Source organism: Haematobia irritans, chromosome 3 (genome assembly GCF_050003625.1).
Source record: "Haematobia irritans isolate KBUSLIRL chromosome 3, ASM5000362v1, whole genome shotgun sequence".
NCBI classification, from domain to species: domain Eukaryota; kingdom Metazoa; phylum Arthropoda; class Insecta; order Diptera; family Muscidae; genus Haematobia; species Haematobia irritans.
This window is the reverse complement of record NC_134399.1, coordinates 191,637,058-191,659,943: the sequence shown is the minus strand read 5'-3', so window position 1 is coordinate 191,659,943 and position 22,886 is coordinate 191,637,058. Positions and strand designations below refer to the sequence as shown.

At 32.8% G+C, this 22,886-nt stretch overlaps 1 protein-coding gene across 1 annotated transcript in view; it reads right to left on the bottom strand.

The window, feature by feature from the left end:
• fog (folded gastrulation) overlaps nucleotides 1-22,886 on the bottom strand; it is a 222,057-nt gene that overhangs the window by 107,230 nt on the left and 91,941 nt on the right. The window contains exon 3 of the mRNA XM_075300953.1: nucleotides 1,288-1,462. The gene's annotated coding sequence lies outside the window, so the exon portion shown is untranslated. The remainder of the gene's footprint in view (nucleotides 1-1,287; nucleotides 1,463-22,886) is intronic.

Sequence of the window (22,886 nt, the reverse complement as noted above, 5' to 3'; positions counted from 1 at the left end):
ATGCGACCATGAAACACTAGCTATGTCACATCCCTGCTGTAACTAGCAAAGAATTAACCATATCGGTGAATAGGTGATTTGGGACATGACCAAGCTGGGAAAAAGGGACTGGAAACAAATTTAGTAATTTGTTAGAGACACAAAGTTCCTGGAATAAAAGAAGGATTCGATGGAAAGAAGAAGTTATAGCGCACAACAAACCGAATACAGGCTTATGTGTATATCAGCCAATGTGTGACCGGTCAACCAGAATCCTCTTTTCAACCTAACCTAACCTAACTTCAGAGCCAATCGGATTTTCGTCCATCTACCGTTCTATGCAGGTATTTTTATGTTCAAATTTCAGCCTGCAACTAAATTCCGATCACTTTTGAATTTTTTAGCTCACAATGTGACTCAAAAGTTCAAATATAGATATCGATGTCTACATTCCAAAATGCCCTAAGTGTAAAAAGTGAATTTTACAGGAAACAAGAAACAAGTTTCTTTTTTTAAATTTCTCAAAACCCGTACAAGATAAAAATTTCCTTATTTTCCGTCTTAAAATCGTATTTTTTATAATTTTTTTAGTATATACGAACTCAAATTAGTGATAATAGAACATGGCTAGAAATGACTTAGACCACTTTAGACCGAACAAAGCTTTTTGCCCTTTTTGGATTGGACATTTTTTTTAAACTTTAGACACAGACTAAGTAAAATATTAACCATAACTTTTGATAAAAATGTCCAATAAATTCGAACTTTTGACAGGATGCAATTCATATCAATCCGAATAAAAAACAACGAACTCCTTCAAAACATGCTAAGTCGACTTAGCGTACTCTGGAATGAGGGCATCGATATAGTCTTATATACTTATCGCCGAACTCCATCAAAACATACTAAGTCGACTTAGCTTATTCTGGAATGAGGGCATCGATGTATTCTTATATACTTATCGCCGATCTGTTCACATATGGCATCTGTTTAATAAACTTAAATTTTGCTCAGCGTAATATTTTAAAAACTTCGCAAAATTGAATAAATTGGTTAAAATTTGAATAAAGTCCCATTTTATAGATATATCGTCCAATTTTCTCACATACGACGATATTATTGTCCAATGTTATTAAAATTTGCTACAAGGTTATCCCCCACGAAAACTCTTCAATCTGCGAATAAATTTCCCATCCTTGTATGGTTTACCCATGACAACTGTGGCCAGAGTTTAACTCCTCCATATGTTGGGTCTAATATTACATGTTGATTGTTCACTTCAAATGGAGACTATCTCTACGTACGTACCTCTTCATATGTCACGAACGGTGTATGTTAGCTCCACTATTTTTTGGATATGAGCAATCATCATATGTCACGTGCTACGTTGAGTTTTCCTTGTTTTTGTTTGCGTTTGGGTTTTTATGAGGATTTTTTGTTTGTTGTCCTCTTCGTTGAAGTACTGCAATACTGTGTATGGAAACTGCAAAAGAATATATGAAAAATGCAATGAAAATAAATAAACAGAAAATATTAAAAATATTATTATGTCATTCAAATAAGCTAGCATATATTTTGCCATAAAGACAAGTTAATGAATACATTGGAGATCATACTTCTAAAGACTATAACAAGATTTTAAGAGTGTAATGTAACGGGTCAGGGTATAATAAGTTTGATCTGGCAAAAAATGTGCCTACCAAAAATATTGATTTTAGACCCCATAAAATATATACCGATCGACTCAGAATCACCTCCTGAGTCGATCTAGCGCATGGTGTCCGTCCGTCTGTCCATGTAACAGGTTGGCTGATAAGCCCCCGGTCTAATAAAGAAAAACACATTTTTTGTCAAATTTCGTTTTTATTATTTTTTACTATTGTATCAAGATCGATACAACGATTATAACGACCTTCCAATTTTTTGATACCATTTTGGTAGTACTTCTTCGGTTTTGCTACAAAATAGGCCTCAGTTTCAGCGATCACCTCTTCATTGCAGCCATTTGGGGTCTGAGAACAAGAAAAAGTCGCTGGGGGCCAGATCTGGAGAATATGGTGGGTGGGGAAGCAATTCGAAGCCCAATTCATGAAATTTTGCCATCGTTCTCAATGACTTATGGCACGGTGTGTTGTCTTGGTGGAACACCTCTTTTTTCTTCTTCATATGGGGCCGTTTTGCCGCGACCTTCGACCTTCAAACGCTTGAATAACGCCATATAATAGTCACTGTTGATGGTTTTTCCTTTCTCAAAGATAATCGATAGAAACTATTCCATGCGCATCCCAAAAAACAGAGGCCATTACTTTGCCAGCGGACTTTTGAGTCTTTCCACGCTTCGGAGACGGTTCACCGGTCGCTGTCCACTCAGCCGACTGTCGATTGGAGTCAGGAGTGTAGTGATGGATCCATGTTTCATCCATTGTCACATATCGACGGATAAACTCGGATGTATTACGAGTTAACAGCTGCAAACACCGCTCAGAATCATCAACACGTTGTTGTTTTTGGTCAAATGTGAGCTCGTGCGGCACCCATTTTGCACAGAGCTTCCGCATATCCAAATATTGATGTATGATATGACCAACACGTTCCTTTGATATCTTAAAGGCCTCTGCTATCTCGATCAACTTCCTTTCACGGTCATTCAAAATCATTTTGTGGATTTATTTGATGTTTTCATCGGTAACCACCCCTTTCGGGCGTCTACTGCGTTCACCGTCCTCCGTGCTCATTTCACCACGCTTGAATTTTGCATACCAATCAATTATTGTTGATTTCCCTGGGGACATAGTCCGGAAACTCATTATCAAGACTAGTTTTTGCTTCCACCCTATTTTTTCCCTTCAGAAAACAGTATTTTATTAAAACACGAAATTACTTTTTTCCATTTTTTTCACAGTAACAAAAGTTTCTTCACAAAAGACGCTCTATCTCACAAACTAATTGATTTACAGACGTCAAATTTTGACACGAATCATTTGAAGGTTGGTACTACATAAAAATAATATGCGACGCCATCTATGTGTTAGACCGGGGACTTATCAGCCAACCACACATCGACCCCATAAAATATATATATTCTGGGTCGTGGTGAAATTCTGAGTCGATCTAAGCATGTCCGTCCGTCTGCTGAAATCACGCTAACTTCCGAACGAAACTAGCTATCGACTTGAAACTTACACGTACAAGTAGTTTTTGATATAGGTCGGATGGTATTGCTAATGGGCTATACCGGTCCCATTTACGTATAGCCCCCATATAAACCGATCCCCAGATTTGGCTTGCGGAGCCTTTAAGACAAGCAAATTTCATGCGATCCGGTTTAAATTTGGTACATGATGTTAGTATATGGTCTCTAACAATAATGCAAAAATTAGCCCACATCGGTCCATAATTATCTATAGCCCCCACATGAACCGATCCCCAGATTTGACCTCCGGAGCCCCTTGGAAGAGCAAAATTCACCGATCCGTTTGAAATTCGGTACGTGGTGTTAGTATATGATCTCTAACAACCATGCAAAAATTGTTCCATACCGGTCTTAATTATATATAACCCCAATTTAAACCGATCCTCAGATTTGACCTCAGAAGCTCTTGGAGGAGCAAAATTCCGGTTGAAATTTGGTACATTCCGCCAGTACATGGCCTCTAACAACCATGCCAAAATTGGTCAATATCGCTCTATAGTTATATATAGCCGATCCCAAAAAATAATCTACCAAAATCTTATTTCTATAGAAAATTTTTTCAAAATTTTATTACTATACACAATTTTGTCAAAATTTAATTATTATACAAAATTTTGTCAAAATTTTATTATTATACAAAATTTTTTCAACATTTTATTTCTATAGAAAATTTTGTCAAAATTTTATTGCTATAGAAAATTTTGTCAAAATTTTATTGCTATAGAAAATCTTCTCAAAATTTTATTGCTATAGAAAATTTTGTCAAAATTTTATTGCTATAGAAAATTTTGTCAAAATTTTATTTCTATAGAAAATTTTGTCAAAATTTTATTACTATACAAAATTTTGTCAAAATTTTATTATTATACAAAATTTTGTCAACATTTTATTTCTATAGAAAATTTTATCAAAACTTTATTTTTATAGAAAATTTTGTCAAAATTTTATTTCTATAGAAAGTTTTGTTAAAATTGTATTTCTATAGAAAATTTTGTCAAACTGAATTATATACCTATTTAATCGGCCTTTTTATACCCACCACCATAGAATGGTAACGGGGGTATATTAAGTGTGTCATTCCGTTTGTAACACATCGAAATATCGATTTCTGGCTATATAAAATATATATATTTTTGATCAGGGAGAAATTCAAAGACGACATAAGCATGTCCGTCTGTCTATCAGTTGTAATCACGCTACAGCCTTCAATAATGGCGCTATCGTCCTGAAATTTGGCACAAATTCGTCTTTTGTTTGCAGGCAGGTCAAGTTCGAAGATGGGCTATATCGGTCAAAGTTTTGATATAGTCCCCATATAAACCGACCTCACGATTTTACTTCTTGGGCTTCTAGAATCCGTAGTTTTTACCCAATTTCCTGAAATTGGAAATGTAGAGCTAATTTAGGAAAACAAAGAGATGTGCCGAAAATGGTGATTATCGAACCATGTTTCGATATAGGCCCCATATAGACCGATTTCCCGATTTTGCTTCTTGGGCTTCTAGAATCCGTAGTTTTTACCCAATTTGTCTGAAATTGGAAATCTAGAGGTACTCTAGGAAAATAAAGAGATGTGCAGAAAATGGTGATTATCGAACCATGTTTCGATATAGGCCCCATATAGACCGATTTCCCGATTTTGCTTCTTGGGCTTCTAGAATCCGTAGTTTTTACCCAATTTGTCTGAAATTGGAAATCTAGAGGTACTCTAGGAAAATAAAGAGATGTGCCGAAAATGGTGATTATCGAACCATGTTTCGATATAGGCCCCATATAGACCGATCTCCCGATTTTCTTCTTGTAATCATTAAAATAATTGGAATGAAATTCTACAGATTTTACATTTCAAATTAAGGCGTTATTTCATAATTTTCTTGTACACTTACAAGAGATGTTTATGATTCCTCTAAAACTCATACAAAAAATGGTTCTTATAAATTCAGAATCTGATCTACTCTTCATAGCCACCGTGGTGCAATGGTTAGCATGCCCGCCTTGCATACACAAGGTCGTGGGTTCGATTCCTGCTTCGACCAAACACCAAAAAGTTTTTCAGCGGTGGATTATCCCACCTCAGTAATGCTGGTGACATTTCTGAGGGTTTCAAAGCTTCTCTAAGTGGTTTCACTGCAATGTGGAACGCCGTTCGGACTCGGCTATAAAAAGGAAGTCCCTTGTCATTGAGCTTAACATCGAATAGGGCAGCACTCAGTGATAAGAGAGAAGTTCACCAATGTGGTATCACAATGGACTGAATAGTGAGCCTGATACTTCGGGCTGCCACCTATCCTAACCTAGTCTTCATAGGTAAAATCTTTACATTTATCTGTGGGAAGCTTACTGGTTGAACTGATCTGCTTGGGAAAATATCTGTCATCAAACCCCCCTGGAGTTTTCAAAGGAAACTATTATATTTGATTCATGGTGGTGGGTATTTAAGAATCGGCCCGGCCGAACTTACTACTGTATATACTTTTTTTTTGTATTAAGATACAATATATAATTCAAAGTATCTGCAATAATTTTGATTTTAACATAATTTTGAAGAAGCAGAATTTTTTACTCGGAATCAAGGGGAGGGGAGGTCAAACTCGTTGGATCCAAAGACAGGTGTTTAGTTTTTTTTTTTTTTGTTTTAATACATATAAATACCAGACTGAGTGGCCTGAAGGTTTATTATCCACTCTCTTCATAAAAATTTCGGCAAATATTCACTTTAAGTAAGGACATAAAAATTAGTCCATATCGATCCATACTTAGATATAGGTTCCATATAGACTTATCCCTAGATTTTATTTATTGAAGGCTTATCTCGATTCGATCCGCTAAAAACTCGGTACAAGATGTCAGTATTCATTTTAAAGTAACTATGCAAAGAATAATTAGATATAGCTCCCATATAGACCGATCCAAATTTCCCTAAGAAAGCAAAATCATATGGTCAGTCGATAAAAAGATGTAGTAATGCTATAGTGGTGGGTACATAAGATTCGGCCCGACCGAACTTTTGTCTGCACATATTGTTTTTTTATTTTATTTTTAACTTCTATTATTACATCAATAAGGAGAAAAAACAACTGAACTCCACCTCCATTGCCTTTCAAAGAACCTGTCCCAATTCTAAAACGAAAAAAATTTAATACTCGTAATAAAAGATATACTAATAATACAATATATAAATGTCTGTTGTTGACCTTTGAAATTATATTCCTGTTTTTTTGTGTTCACCATTGCTGGGTGGAGGTATAAAGGACGAATAACAAGAACAACAAGAAGTAGGGGCTTGTAGCTGAAACCTAGCAAATAGGTATTAATAGACCTTTTTTGTGGAACATTTGGTGTCAATTTGGACAATGGCAACAAAAAAAAAAAAATAAAAACCTATAATCTTTTGTCCATTGCCTTCGAAATTCTCCACATTTATGACCATAGTAATGGTTAGTTCATAGGAAGTCGTGACAACAATTACAAAGGTTACTTCAATATGGTTATTGCTTTTGAAAACTTCATTATGGACGTCTGGAAAGTTCACTTCACGAAACAAAATACTTGGAGTAAATGGAAAAAATTAAAAAAAAAATCATCATCATCAATTAAATCTAAACTGATTTAAAAAAATTGATGTTATTTCCGATATTTTTTGCTTTTGAAAAATACAATACAATACAAAAAAAAAAACATAGTGATTTACTTTGTTGCATTATATATCAACCATCCTGTAGATTCTGATGGAGCCTAATTTTTGAGTGTTTGAGCATAACTTCAGTATTATTATGTTGGATCACTATCTGCGATATTGGTAAAAAAAAAATTTATCTTAGCGATAGATCCAAAAACTTACATTTACTCATCTCCAATACATGTTTCTTGTAAAACTCTTCAATTTAAACCAAGTTCCATAATTTTTTTAAACAATCTTTCATAATATTTGGAATTTAATATTTCGAATGTCGACCTTGAGTTTGCTGGAAAGAAAATTGCATGAACTTTACCAAACATTGTCTTGATCTTGATGGCATAAGACCTGATTCATAATATAAAAGAGCCCTTTTTGTTTACTTAAGTATATCTTGAAAAGCATCAACAAAAAATATTTGACTAAAAATATAAGAAAAAACTAATGTCATTGACATTGCTAATGAATGTGCTAATTTGAAATTTAATCACCCATTATTGTTTTCACATAATTCTACATTATCATAACAATCAGTATTGTATACACGAAGAAATCCTTGAATGATGAAAATTTCCTTTCGAAATAATTTACAAACGCATGCTACTTTCTTAAAAGGTTGTTGAACAAACTATTTTATGTCTCAGTGTGAAGGCCTTTTGGATTGGAAATAATTTAAAACACTGGATTATTGGCATATATATTCAGGGTCATTGAGCAGCTTATCAGTAATGTCGTGTGTCATAGATTTAGCTCAAATATTTTCTTTGTTCTCAAGTGACGTAAATAATAGAGGTGTGAATTTTTTTAAAATTTGAAATTTTAGTTATAACATTATTATATGAGGTGTTATAACAAATAATACCTACGGAATAGGTAATTATAATAAATTAGATATTAGGAAGCATTCAGCATGGGTGATCTTTTAAATACCCATGGAACGTGGAACATTTTTTATTAAAATTTCCATTTGAGCTTATTAGACATGAAGGATAAGGAATTGTTATTATTAATACTGATTTCGTTTGGGAAAAAAATGTTGCATACAAATGGCACCACTTTTTATGATGTTACCACAATGTTGCTGGAACATCCTAAAAAAATAAAACATGTGGCTTGTAAACAAAAAAATTGCGGAAATATTTAGACTACCCAGCAAACAAATAATCGCCAAAAATTTAGTGAAAATGAAAATGTTAACTTCTTAAGGTGTGATACGAATTCAGTGCTTTGAATGTGGATTAAAAAATTTAGTGATATACAACTAAATAACTTCTATATTTTTTTCTATAATCTTCAATGTATTATTATGCTTGTCTGAAACGTTTGACCTGAAATATTTTCCAAAAAATTTTTCTCGAATGAACAATTTTAATGATTTCTTCCATTTCTGTTTTTAATCTATTTGAAACAAAACAAGTACATACGTCCCTAAGTTTGGCCAGGCCGAATATTATGTACCCTCCACCATGGATTGCGTAGAAACTTCTACTGAAGACTGTCATCCACAATCGAATTACTTGGGTTGCGGTAACTCTTGTCGATGGCAAGGTATCTTAAAACTTCCTTACAACGTAATATATACCACATAGTCCATACGAGTATACATTAAACTAAAAAAGGCTGATTAAATACGTATATAATTAAGTTTAAAGTTTCTATAGAAATAAAATTTTGACATAATAAAATTTTGACAATATAAAATTTTGACAACATTTTCTATAGAAGTAAAATTTTGACAAAATTTTCTATAGAAATAAAATTTTAACAAAATTTTCTACAGAAATAAAATTTTAACAAAAATTTCTATAGAAATAACATTTTAACAAAATTTTCTACAGAAATAAAATTTGAACAAAATGTTCTATAGAAATAAAATTTTGACAAAATTTTCTATAAAAATAAAATCTTGGTAGATTATTTTTGGCTCGAGTGGCAACCATGATTATGAACCGATATTGACCAATTTTTGTGTGATTGGGGATCGGCTATATACAACTATAGACCGATATGGAACACTTTTGGCATGGTTATTAGCGGCCATATACTAACACCACGTTGCAAATTCCAACCGGATCGGATGAAGTTTGCTCCTCCAAGAGGCTCCGGAGGACAAATCTGGGGAACGATTTATATGGGGGCTATATATAATTATGGACCGATATGGATCAATTTTTGCATGGTTGTTAGAGGCCATATACTTACACCATGTTTCAAATTTCAGCCGGATAGGATGAAATATGCTACTCTTAGAGGATCCGCAAACCAAATCTGGGGATCGGTTTATATGGGGGCTATATATAATAATGAACCGATATGAACCAATTTATACGTGGTTGTTAGAGACCATATACTAACACCACGTACCAAATTTCAACCGGATAGGATGAATTTTGCTCCGCTAAGAGGCTCCGGAGGTCAAATCTGGGGATCGGTTTATATGGGCCTATATATAATTATGGACCGATATGAACCAATTTATGCATAGTTGTTAGAGACCATATACTTAGACCATGTACCAAATTTCAGCCGGATAGGATGAAATATGCTACTCTTATAGGCTCCGCAAGCCAAATCTGGGGGTCCGTTTATTGGGGGCTATATGTAAAAGTGGACCGATATGGCCCATTTGCAATACCATCCGGCCTACATCAATAACAACTACCCAGCAAACAAAGCGTCGCCAAAAAAGTCCTCCATTTCAACAGCCGTTGCACTGAATTTGCATCACATCTTTAGGTGTGATCCGAATTCAATGTTTTGGACGTAAATTAAAAATTTCTGTGATATTTTGTCAAATAAATAATTTTTATAATTTTTTATAATTTTTAATGGATTCTAACGCTTGTCTGAAACGTTTGACTTCAAATATTTTCAAAAATTCACAATTTTTTCAGATTGGATTTAGCATTTTTTTCGAAAAAAAATTAAATAATTTGTACCATTTTAGGAATTCTTACTCTGATTTTAACCTATTTGAAACAAAAGTTAACAGAGGAAAATAATGTTTGTCAAATTTATTTGAGCAAATTCCTATAAACTGCAAGATGGTTGGATGGACGCACGTTTCGGAATTACCACATTGTGCATCAGCATCCTCTTCTTGCAGCAAAAGTATCAACCAATTATCAAAATAAATTGGTGTAGTTCACTAAACCCAAAGTGAACCACCCTTATGATAGTCGGATTTTGCCGAATTAAATCTTTGTGTAAACATCTCTCTTTTTCTTTGCCAATGTCAAATTATCGATTTGAGTGTAGTTGGCTGTGTATATTTTGAGCGTGCTTCCTCTTAGGTTAGGTTAGGTGGCAGCCCGATGTATCAGGCTCACTTAGACTATTCAGTCCATTGTGATACCACATTGGTGAACTTCTCTCTAATCACTGAGTGCTGCCCGAGTCCATGTTAAGCTCAATGACAAGGGACCTCCTTTTTATAGCCGAGTCCGAACGGCGTTCCACATTGCAGTGAAACCACTTAGAGAAGCTTTGAAACCCTCAGAAATGTCACCAGCTTTAGAGAGGTGGGATAATCCACCGCTGAAAAACTTTTTGATGTTCGGTCGAAGCAGGAATCGAACCAACGACCTTGTGTATGCAAGGCGGGCATGCTAACCATTGCACCACGGTGCTTCCTCTTACTTCATTCGCTTTGTTACACCCTAAACCAAATAGTGGTCAGGGTATAATAAGTTTGATCGGCCAAAAAATGTGCCTACCAGAAATATTGATTTTAGACCCCATAAAATATATACCGATCGACTCAGAATCACCTCCTGAGTCGATCTAGCGCTTGGTGTCCGTCCGTCCATCCGTCCGTCTGTCCATGTATTTGTTGTTCACAGGATTCAGGTCGCAAGTATTAACCGATTTTGATGAAATTTGGTACAGCGAGTTTTTTGGACGCAAGGACGAACGCTATTGAATTTGGAAGAAATCGGATCAAATTTAGATATAGCTCCCATATATATGTATCGCCCGATTTCGACAAATGGGGTCACGTTGCGCTTTTTTTCATATATATATATATATATAAGTTAGGGTGATTTCAACAGACGGAATGACGGACGGACATGCTCAGATCGACTCAGAATTTCACCACGACCCAGAATATATATACTTTATGGGGTCTTAGAGCAATATTTCGATGTGTTACAAACGGAATGACAAAGTTAATATACCCCTCATCCTATGGTGGAGGGTATAAAAATGCATAGTCGACTTAGTATATTTAAGAGGTAGAATGTCAATATCTGCATATAGCCTAATAATGGTGATGATATGCCATTAGGTGGGTCGAAATTATGCTGCTGATGTCATCATATTTTTTTGTTGCAGCTTTGAGTTAAATCTGTTAAAAAAAGATTTTATATGTTTAACCATAGACAGTCATCCTTTGTCAAAATGCCGACGCGCAATTTCATTTTCGATCTAAAATGCGTTTTAGGCGATTGAGAAATGATAAATTCAAATTATACTAATTCAACCATTTATATTTTCATAACATTTCTTGACAATAATAGAAAAATCACAATTTTGAGACAATTTTTCTACTCTACGTCTACGAGTATATAACTATAGCCTATATTATTTCAGATTCTTTTTTGATTTTTTTCCAACACTTCTACAGATATTACAAGCCAAATAGCGTTTCGTATGACCATTTGGTCACAATTCAAGAATTAAGTTTTCAGAACAAACACATATAGCTTTATAAATAATTGAGGTAGGCCTTCCAAATTGCAACATTTTTTCTGCATGCTGTTAGTACAAGTAGAAACAGAGGAAAAATGAAAGTTTTTAACATTAGGTTCAATTCGGTAGTGAAAGGGTTAAAGAATGCAAATTTTTTAACGCCGTCTTTTTTAATTGACGATTTTAATCACAACTCAGTTAGCACCACTATTGTACTCATTCTCTCATGGAAAATTTCATGTCACGATTTGACAATTCTCTCTTCCTTTCCTTCCCCCAATACCCGAAAATTGTGATAATTGTATAATTCCTATGAACTAACCCACCTTAACAAATAGTAACAATGCCAGTGGCATGCATTCACTGAACATACTCATTATTGACATACTCATGATGCTACTGTAAAGTACGCAGTAAATAAAAACAAAACTATTGATTGTGGCTAACAATGCCATGTGTTATACTCGCACTCAGAGTAGATGATGCACTCAATGCGAATGACACAAACACAGGCACATAGCATTCTCTTACTCAATTAATTTGCAATGAAAGAAAAAAACAAAAAAAAAATAGAAGAGGTTAATTATCTATTGTGTACTGAAATATAAATATTGAAACGAAAGCAACATAATGATGGGGAAAATAATTCAATACTATAAAAAAAAAAACAAAAACAAAACAAAATCGAATCGAATTGAAAAGAATTTTAATGATTATTGAAGGAGAAAAGAAACCCTTAATAGATATGAAAATATACAATATGTTGTTATTGAAGTTTTGTATTATATCTCAAATGGTTATTAACGTTTTAGTGTAACTGTTAGCAAATTGTAAAATTATTGAATTTATTGGAAACCACAGTTGTTTTATTAACTCAAAATAATATCAAAAGTTCATTGACTCATGTCATAATCAGTGTATACTTCTATAGGTTCGTCACTGGCTAAAATGTATATTCCAATGTTTAGGTATTTGGAAGATCATCTAATATTTAGAGACATTGCTGAATTCTGCAATCAGGTGTAGTAAAACACCGAAACCATAGACTGCCATCCATCTTGCAGTCTATAGGGCTTTGTTCAAATAAATTTGACAGACATTCTTTACCTCTGTTAGTTAAGCTACTCTTGTAGTTCAGTAAACGCAATGGTTTTAAGCTGAGATCAAAACAACAAATATGGTTGAAGAACAAACCAACAATAAACAAGTAAGTAAAGTAGAAAGTCGGGCGGGGCCGACTATATCATACCCTAAACCACCATTACAGAATTAGTAATCATAAGCATTTGTGGGGTAACATGTAGTTCTGGGAGATAAACCGCATTTGAATATTTAAGAAAATTAAGGGGTACATGTCTATGGGTGCTTTGTGTCAATCTGACTATAGCTCATAGTTGACAAAATTTTCTACAGGAATAAAGTTTACCACACATTGTTAAAGATCAAGCCTTGCCGGCTTCTAATTTCCTCCTCTAGAGCCACAAAAATGTATAAATTATTACAATTTGTATTGAGTGAAAATGTCCTACATTGTGGCCCTACGTCCCTACAAGACGCTAAATATTAGAAAAAAACCTACATATAGGGAATTTCCCCTACTTCTAGCAACACTGGCTGTGTTGATATTACACCTACGGAGTTAGTATGCCACTAATATTGAGCCCATTATTAAAAAAGAGAAAATCGTTAAATTAGTGTGGGTAATAAATACAAATTTGTAAAAATCGAGCAATATTCTTATGTATGAGCTACAAGTACGTATAAGTACGATAGGCTAGTACATCAAAATTTGAAATTTGAGTAACATTGTTTAATAAATAAGAGTACTATGGCCAAATTTGGGAAAATCGAGCGATGCATATATATGGAAGCTATATCTAAATCTGAACCAATTTGCAAAATATTTTGCGGGTTTGATTAATACCACAAAAGGTTACCTTGTGCAAGATTTGAATACGAGCAGTTAAGAATTGAGACCTGTATGGTCAAACATAGGGTTATTAAGGTCGAATTTTTCAAAATCGGGTGATACATATATGGGAGCTATATATAAAACTGAACCGATTTCGATGATTTTTTGCACATATAGTTAGTGCTATAGAAGACTACATTTACCCAAATTTGAGTAAGATCGGTTGATAAATAAGGGTTTTATATATATATATATATATATATATATATATATATATATATATATATATATATATATATATATATATATATATATATATATATATATATATATATATATATATACAGTATGTCAAGAAAGTATTTTGACATTGCATTATTTTTTTTGCAGCAATGCTGTGTACGTAATATGTAATAAAATATTTTTTAAAATTTCATTATATTTAATTTTGGAACAAAACATAATTTTTATCTTATTGTCAAAATACTTTCTTGACATACTGTATATATATATATATATATATATATATATATATTATATATATATATATATATATATATAATATATATATATATATAATATATATATATATATATATATATATATATATATATATATATATATATATATATATATATATATATATATATTATATATATATATATATATATATATATATATATATATATACTTATACGTACTTGTAGCTCATACATAAGAATATTGCTCGATTTTTACAAATTTGTATTTATTACCCACACTAATTTAACGATTTTCTCTTTTTTAATAATGGGCTCAATATTAGTGGCATACTAACTCCGTAGGTGTAATATCAACACAGCCAGTGTTGCTAGAAGTAGGGGAAATTCCCTATATGTAGGTTTTTTTCTAATATTTAGCGTCTTGTAGGGACGTAGGGCCACAATGTAGGACATTTTCACTCAATACAAATTGTAATAATTTATACATTTTTGTGGCTCTAGAGGAGGAAATTAGAAGCCGGCAAGGCTTGATCTTTAACAATGTGTGGTAAACTTTATTCCTGTAGAAAATTTTGTCAACTATGAGCTATAGTCAGATTGACACAAAGCACCCATAGACATGTACCCCTTAATTTTCTTAAATATTCAAATGCGGTTTATCTCCCAGAACTACATGTTACCCCACAAATGCTTATGATTACTAATTCTGTAATGGTGGTTTAGGGTATGATATAGTCGGCCCCGCCCGACTTTCTACTTTACTTACTTGTTTATTGTTGGTTTGTTCTTCAACCATATTTGTTGTTTTGATCTCAGCTTAAAACCATTGCGTTTACTGAACTACAAGAGTAGCTTAACTAACAGAGGTAAAGAATGTCTGTCAAATTTATTTGAACAAAGCCCTATAGACTGCAAGATGGATGGCAGTCTATGGTTTCGGTGTTTTACTACACCTGATTGCAGAATTCAGCAATGTCTCTAAATATTAGATGATCTTCCAAATACCTAAACATTGGAATATACATTTTAGCCAGTGACGAACCTATAGAAGTATACACTGATTATGACATGAGTCAATGAACTTTTGATATTATTTTGAGTTAATAAAACAACTGTGGTTTCCAATAAATTCAATAATTTTACAATTTGCTAACAGTTACATTAAAACGTTAATAACCATTTGAGATATAATACAAAACTTCAATAACAACATATTGTATATTTTCATATCTATTAAGGGTTTCTTTTCTCCTTCAATAATCATTAAAATTCTTTTCAATTCGATTCGATTTTGTTTTGTTTTTGTTTTTTTTTTATAGTATTGAATTATTTTCCCCATCATTATGTTGCTTTCGTTTCAATATTTATATTTCAGTACACAATAGATAATTAACCTCTTCTATTTTTTTTTGTTTTTTTCTTTCATTGCAAATTAATTGAGTAAGAGAATGCTATGTGCCTGTGTTTGTGTCATTCGCATTGAGTGCATCATCTACTCTGAGTGCGAGTATAACACATGGCATTGTTAGCCACAATCAATAGTTTTGTTTTTATTTACTGCGTACTTTACAGTAGCATCATGAGTATGTCAATAATGAGTATGTTCAGTGAATGCATGCCACTGGCATTGTTACTATTTGTTAAGGTGGGTTAGTTCATAGGAATTATACAATTATCACAATTTTCGGGTATTGGGGGAAGGAAAGGAAGAGAGAATTGTCAAATCGTGACATGAAATTTTCCATGAGAGAATGAGTACAATAGTGGTGCTAACTGAGTTGTGATTAAAATCGTCAATTAAAAAAGACGGCGTTAAAAAATTTGCATTCTTTAACCCTTTCACTACCGAATTGAACCTAATGTTAAAAACTTTCATTTTTCCTCTGTTTCTACTTGTACTAACAGCATGCAGAAAAAATGTTGCAATTTGGAAGGCCTACCTCAATTATTTATAAAGCTATATGTGTTTGTTCTGAAAACTTAATTCTTGAATTGTGACCAAATGGTCATACGAAACGCTATTTGGCTTGTAATATCTGTAGAAGTGTTGGAAAAAAATCAAAAAAGAATCTGAAATAATATAGGCTATAGTTATATACTCGTAGACGTAGAGTAGAAAAATTGTCTCAAAATTGTGATTTTTCTATTATTGTCAAGAAATGTTATGAAAATATAAATGGTTGAATTAGTATAATTTGAATTTATCATTTCTCAATCGCCTAAAACGCATTTTAGATCGAAAATGAAATTGCGCGTCGGCATTTTGACAAAGGATGACTGTCTATGGTTAAACATATAAAATCTTTTTTTAACAGATTTAACTCAAAGCTGCAACAAAAAAATATGATGACATCAGCAGCATAATTTCGACCCACCTAATGGCATATCATCACCATTATTAGGCTATATGCAGATATTGACATTCTACCTCTTAAATATACTAAGTCGACTATGCATTTTTATACCCTCCACCATAGGATGAGGGGTATATTAACTTTGTCATTCCGTTTGTAACACATCGAAATATTGCTCTAAGACCCCATAAAGTATATATATTCTGGGTCGTGGTGAAATTCTGAGTCGATCTGAGCATGCCCGTCCTTCATTCCGTCTGTTGAAATCACCCTAACTTCCACACGAAACAAGCTATCGACTTGAAACTTGGCACAAGTAGTTGTTATTGATGTAGGTCGGATGGTATTGCAAATGGGCCATATTGGTCCACTTTTACGTATAGCCCCCATATGAACGGACCCCCAAATTTGGCTTACCGATCCTCTAAGAGAAGCATATTTCATCCGATCCGGCTGAAATTTTGCACATGGTGTTGGTATATGGTCTCTAACAACCGTGCAAAAAGTGGTCCACTTTTATATATAGCCCCCATAGTCAGTCCATAATTATATATAGCCCCCATATAAACCGATCCTCCGATTTGGTTTGCGAAGCCTCTAAGAGAAGCAAATTTCATCCGATCCGGCTGAAATTTGGTATATGGTCTCTAACAATATTGCAAAAATTGGTCCACATCGGTTCATAATTATATATAGCCCCCATATAAACCGATCCCCCGATTTGGCTTGCGGAACCTCTAAGAGAAGCAAATTTCAACCGATCCGGCTGAAATTTGGTACATGGTGTTGGTATATGGTCTCTAACAACCATGCAAAAATTAGTCCACATCGGTTCATAATTATATATAGCCCCCATATAAACCGATCCCCCGATTAGGCTTGCGGAGCCTCTAAGAGAAGCAAATTTCATCCGATCCGGTAGAAATTTGGTACGTGATGTTAGTATATGGTCTCTAACAATTGGTCCATATCGGTCCATAATTATATATAGCCCCCATATAAACCGATCCCCAGATTTGACCTCCGAAGCCTCTTGCAGGAGCAAAATTCATCCGATCCGGGTGAAGTTTGGTACGTGGTGTTAGTATATGGTCTCTAACAAACATGCAAAAATTGGTCCATATCGGTCCATAATTATATATAGCCCCTATATAAACCTATCCCCAGATTTGTCCTCCGGACCCTCTTGGAGGAGCAAAAATTCATCCGATCCGGTTGAAATTTGGAACGTGGTCTCAAACAAACACGCAAGAATTGGTCCATATCGGTCCATAATTATATATAGCCCCTATATAAATCGATCCCCAGATTTGACTTCCGGAACCTCTTGGAGGAGCAAAATTTATCCGATCCGGTTGAAATTTGGTACGTGGTGTTAGTATATGGTCTCTAACAACCATGCAAAAATTGGTCCATATCGGTCCATAATTATATATAGCACCCATATAAACCGTTCCCCAGATTTGACCTCCGTAGCCTTTTGGTGGAGCAAAATTCATCCGATCCGGTTGAAATTTGCAACGTGGTGTTAGTATATGGCCGCTAGTAACCGTGCCAAAATTGGTCAATATCCGTCTATAGTTATATATAGACGATCCCCAATCACACAAAAATTGGTCCATATCGGTTCATAATGATGGTTGCCACTCGAGCCAAAAATAATCTATTAAAATTTTATTGTTATAGAAAATTTTATCAAAATGTTATTTCTATAGAAAATTTTGTCAAAATTTTATTTCTATAGAAACTTTTGTCAAAATTTTATTTCTATAGAAAGTTTTGTCAAACTTAATTATATACGTATTTAATCGGACTTTGTTAGTTTAATATATACCACGTATGGACTATGTGGTATATATTACGGTGTTAGCAAGTTGTAAGATACCTTGCCATCGACAAGTGTTACCGCAACCCAAGTAATCCGATTGTGGATGACAGTCTTCAGTAGAAGTTTCTACGCAAACCATGGTGGAGGGTACATAAGCTTCGGCCTGGCCGAACTTACGGCCGTATATACTTGTTCTTTTGCTCGATGAAGGCATCGGTGAATAAACTCAGCAATCATTCTGGGTATTCAGTTTCGTAGCCTGACAAGATTCTCACTTAGACTGTCCAGAGAAGCTTTCAAACACTCAGACATGTCACCAGAATTACTAAGGGGGGATAATATATCGCTGGTGTTTAATCGAAACCCTCATGGGTTCAATCTTAGTTTCGATTATATTTTATATGCCAGGCGGGCATGCAATTGTGCCTGAGAACAACTATACTAATTTTTGACTTATCTCACTCTAAATATCAAACAGCAAATTGTATGTATATACCGTTATATTTGTGTGCTTGAGTTTCTGTTTTTATGCAAATAACCAACAACATAAGTACATCATATGTTCTATGCTCTCATCATCATACATCATTAATGTCATACAAAAACCAAAGAAAAGTGAAGGGATGAGAACCTATCAATAAATTCATTCATTGCATCTATGAAAATAGGCTTATGTGCCAACTTCTCCCCATTAATAGTAGAACGTACATATGTATTAGTATATGGATCTCTAGATGTGCGCACATAATTGTGCATATGTGTTAGTTAGTCTGTTTAATGAATAGACTGACATCCATAGATGTGACATTCTCTGTATATTCATTTAGATGTTGTTGATTGATAATAGCACAGTTAATTGTGAGAGTAAACAAGAATATAGAGTCATGCATATAAAGAGCACTGTTAATAGGATTGCAAATTGGTAGATAACATTTTCTGCTCACCACATATATGTATGAGAATGTGTGAAATCAATGAATACAAAGCAAATAATCATCGTCATCTATTGAAAGATGAGTTGTTATCAAGCATCATTGAAACAGCAATGGCGGTAGAAATTCATTATTTGCACATACACACATGTGTGCATTGCAAATAATGTCTTATTGGGTCAAGTATGCACTCTCTTCATTTGAAAATCTCAGAGAGGCATATAAATAAACACGTAGGGAAAAAGTCCATGGCATTGGTTGTTATTGGCAGTGTTGCCAACTCCCCAAGGCCAAAAAGCACCAAAAATATATTATAAATTCTAACATACCACCTTCCACCACAAAATCGAAAATTACTACTACTACTAAAAAAAAAAAAAAAAAAAAAAAAACTTTCGAAGATGTATTATGAATTGAATTTTAAGAAGTTAAGGTGGGTATTAAGATGGAGTTTAGCTGCTAAAATAGTCATTTTTTCACAATTACTTTTCTTTAATAATTCATTTTAAGGAATACAAACTTTGTGAAAATTTGGCTATTCCCCATTATAATAAAATTTGCAGCAAATATGCATAATTTTATACCGTTTTTACTGATATAGTTTTCACTTTAGCAGCAAAACTCGAACTAACAGCCTGTTTCTGTATGTCTATCGAGCTCTATCGATCGACTGAAATGCATAAAAACACCTGATTTTTGGTTATAAATTCAGCTGCTTGTTTCCATTTCAGTCGATCGATAGAGCTCGATCGACATACAGAAACAGGCTGTTAGTACTCATCATTATGAACCGCTATTTAAGTATACACTTTGATCAGTTTTAATGCTTTCGTCCAATTCATTTTGATCAGTCATGTTTTTCAACTTTCAAAATATTAATATATGGAAGAAGTCTATTGCTTATTCCAATTCTGCGTGCTTTTGTGAATTTAATACAACGTTTTTAATGACATCTTTACCAAATTCAAAAATTCGCCACTCATTGTTCGACTTTCCTACAGAATACACTAAATAACAATATTAATTAAAAAATAATCAATACCAACTTCATAACAATCAAATTCTATATTTGGCAATAAATTTGAGTTTCTTCGGCTCTTGAAAGTCTAATCAAAATTTTTGTATCAATTAAACTTAATACTGTTCAAAATAAAAAAGCACCAAAAGCACTAAATGAAAATGCCAGAAAGCACCAAGTTGGTGGTTTTTTTGAAAAGGCACCAAAAAGGCAATTTGGTGCTTTTTAGAAATCAAAAAGCACTAAATTTGGTGCTAAAAGCACCAAATTGGCAACACTGGTTATTGGGGTAGAGTTAAGAGTTAAATTCATATAAAGAGAGAACTTTTTAAAATGTATGTAGTATCCCTTTGGAGGATATTGTGAAAGCATATATAACCCGCCAAGGTTAAAATGTATCGTAAAGTGATATATAGACACATGATTTATTATCTTATCATTCTGCTATAATTTATTATAAGAAGTTGAAATTAAAAGGCAAACCAATAATGTATGTATATGTCACTATCATAATTCATTTATTCTTTTTTTTCGCACAATATTGACTAAACTATCCAATGATTATGTCTTTTTTTCCAATGTTTTACTTTATTCTCAATTACACATTCATATTTGACATTTTTGTTCATATATCACATTTCCTGATATTTGTTGTACAACATGTATAATTCGTTCCGATAACATCTATCCCTGGATATTGTATTTCATTGTCTGTCAACTGTGAACCAGGTTGTTCTGATACTGGGATATCCTACAAAATTTCATATTCATATGGGAAATTGTGAATATTTATTAGTATGCAACGAATAAATAAACAATTCAAAAAATGTTTAAATCAAAAGATTTTTTTACATGGAAGCGTAAAGTCTACAAAAATCGGACATAAATTTATCATTTTAAATATAATAGAAAAAAGTAAATAAAATTAAATCGGTATTTCGAAATGTTACAAACTGAATTTCCTGGTAGTGAGCATTAGGATATATCAATTCAACCCCTCTTCTAATCTTTACTCATAGAAAACATAGAATAATCTCCATCATTGGAAGTAGTTATGCAGTGTCAGTGATTGATAGACTGAAGACTCAATGGAATCAAATTTGCATAAATTTTAATTTGGTAGGTGTCTGAGTTGGGCAAAAATTTCTCTACTCCGACTACAACAAAATCTACAAACTCCAATTACAATACTTCGACGCCCCAGCCTTGACCAAAGTATCACAGAACGACTTTCCTACAGCTTTCGATGGCTTTGGCAGCCGTTTTAAGGTAATAATTCGTGGAAAAAGTAGACAATTCGAACAAATCTAAGCAACATTTTTTCGTTTTGCATAATAAAATTAAACAAAGAATAGAAAAATATAGTGCTTTACTTGGTCGCATTACATATCAACTACCCTCAATAAGTATTTCTGGTTTCACACAAAGCCACATATCAAGCACAAAGAAATCCGATAACACTTGCCATTTGTGCTAAAAATAATCTACAAAATTTGAAGAACATTTTATCAAAAATCTACCAAATTTAAAAAATCTCCGTATAAAATTATTGATCAAATTTTTGTGGTTGGTACGACAAAACATTTTCTTCTAAACAAATGTTTTATTATTTTAAATTAGAAGTTTATTAATTACATATTTTGATCTCTACTACTAGCGAATTTTTTCTAGGTGTATAAATATCGCTTGAATTGTCAATGTGTCGAATTTAAAATGTTATAAGAATTTTAGCTTAAACCATAAAGGGAAAGTAACTACAAAAATGGAGAACTTCAATGCATTTTGATTGTATGATCAATTGAAATTTTTGCTTGATATTTTTTGTGTGATATTGAATTTATAGAAAATGTTGACAAAATTTTATGTCCTGTTCCTGTATATCGAACGAAAACCAGTTCGAATGAAAGGCAGTCACTCGAATTCGAATGAATTTGGGTTTTTATATTTTTGAAAGTTCGATTCGTTTGTATGAGAATACATTGATTATTAAAAATGAGTATTTTTAAATTTTTGGCCTGAGAATTCATTCAAATGTTAACAATGCTTTTACTTTTTTCTTGACACTTATATATGTTCGTTTATTACTCGACAACAAAATATGAAGTGACTTGCCTTTCGAAATAAAAGAACAAAAATCAAATTTCTTTCGTTTGGAATACGAAAGAAAGCTTTCGTTCGATATACAGGAACAGGCCATTATTTTTATATCAAATTTTCTCAAAATTTTATTTCTATAGAAAATTTTCTCAAAATTTTATTTATATAGAAAATTTTCTCAAAATTTTATTTTTATAGCAAAATTTCTTAAAATTGTATTTCTATAAAAAATTTTCTTTGTACAGAAAATTTTGTCAAAATTTTATTTCTATTTTGTCCAAATTTTATTTCTATTGAAAATTTTGTCAAAATGTTATGTCTATAGCAAATTTGTCAAAATTTTATTTATTGAAAATTTTGTCAAAATTTTATTTATTAAAAATTTTGTCAAAATTTTAATTCTCTAGAAAAGTTTGTCAAAATTTTATGTCTATAGAAAGTTTTGTCAAAATTTTATTTCTATACAAAATTTTATCAAAATTTTATTTATAAAGAAAATTTTGCAAAATTTTGTTTCTATAGAAAACTTTTTCCAAATTTTTTCTTTAGAAAATTTTGTCAAAAATATATAGAATATATAGAAAATGTTGTCAAAATTTTATGTCTATAGAAAATTTTGCCAAATTTTTATTTCTATAGAAAGTTTTGGCAAAATTGTATTTCTATAGCACCTTCGTCAACATTTTATTTCTATAAAAAATTTTGTCAACATTTTATTTCTAT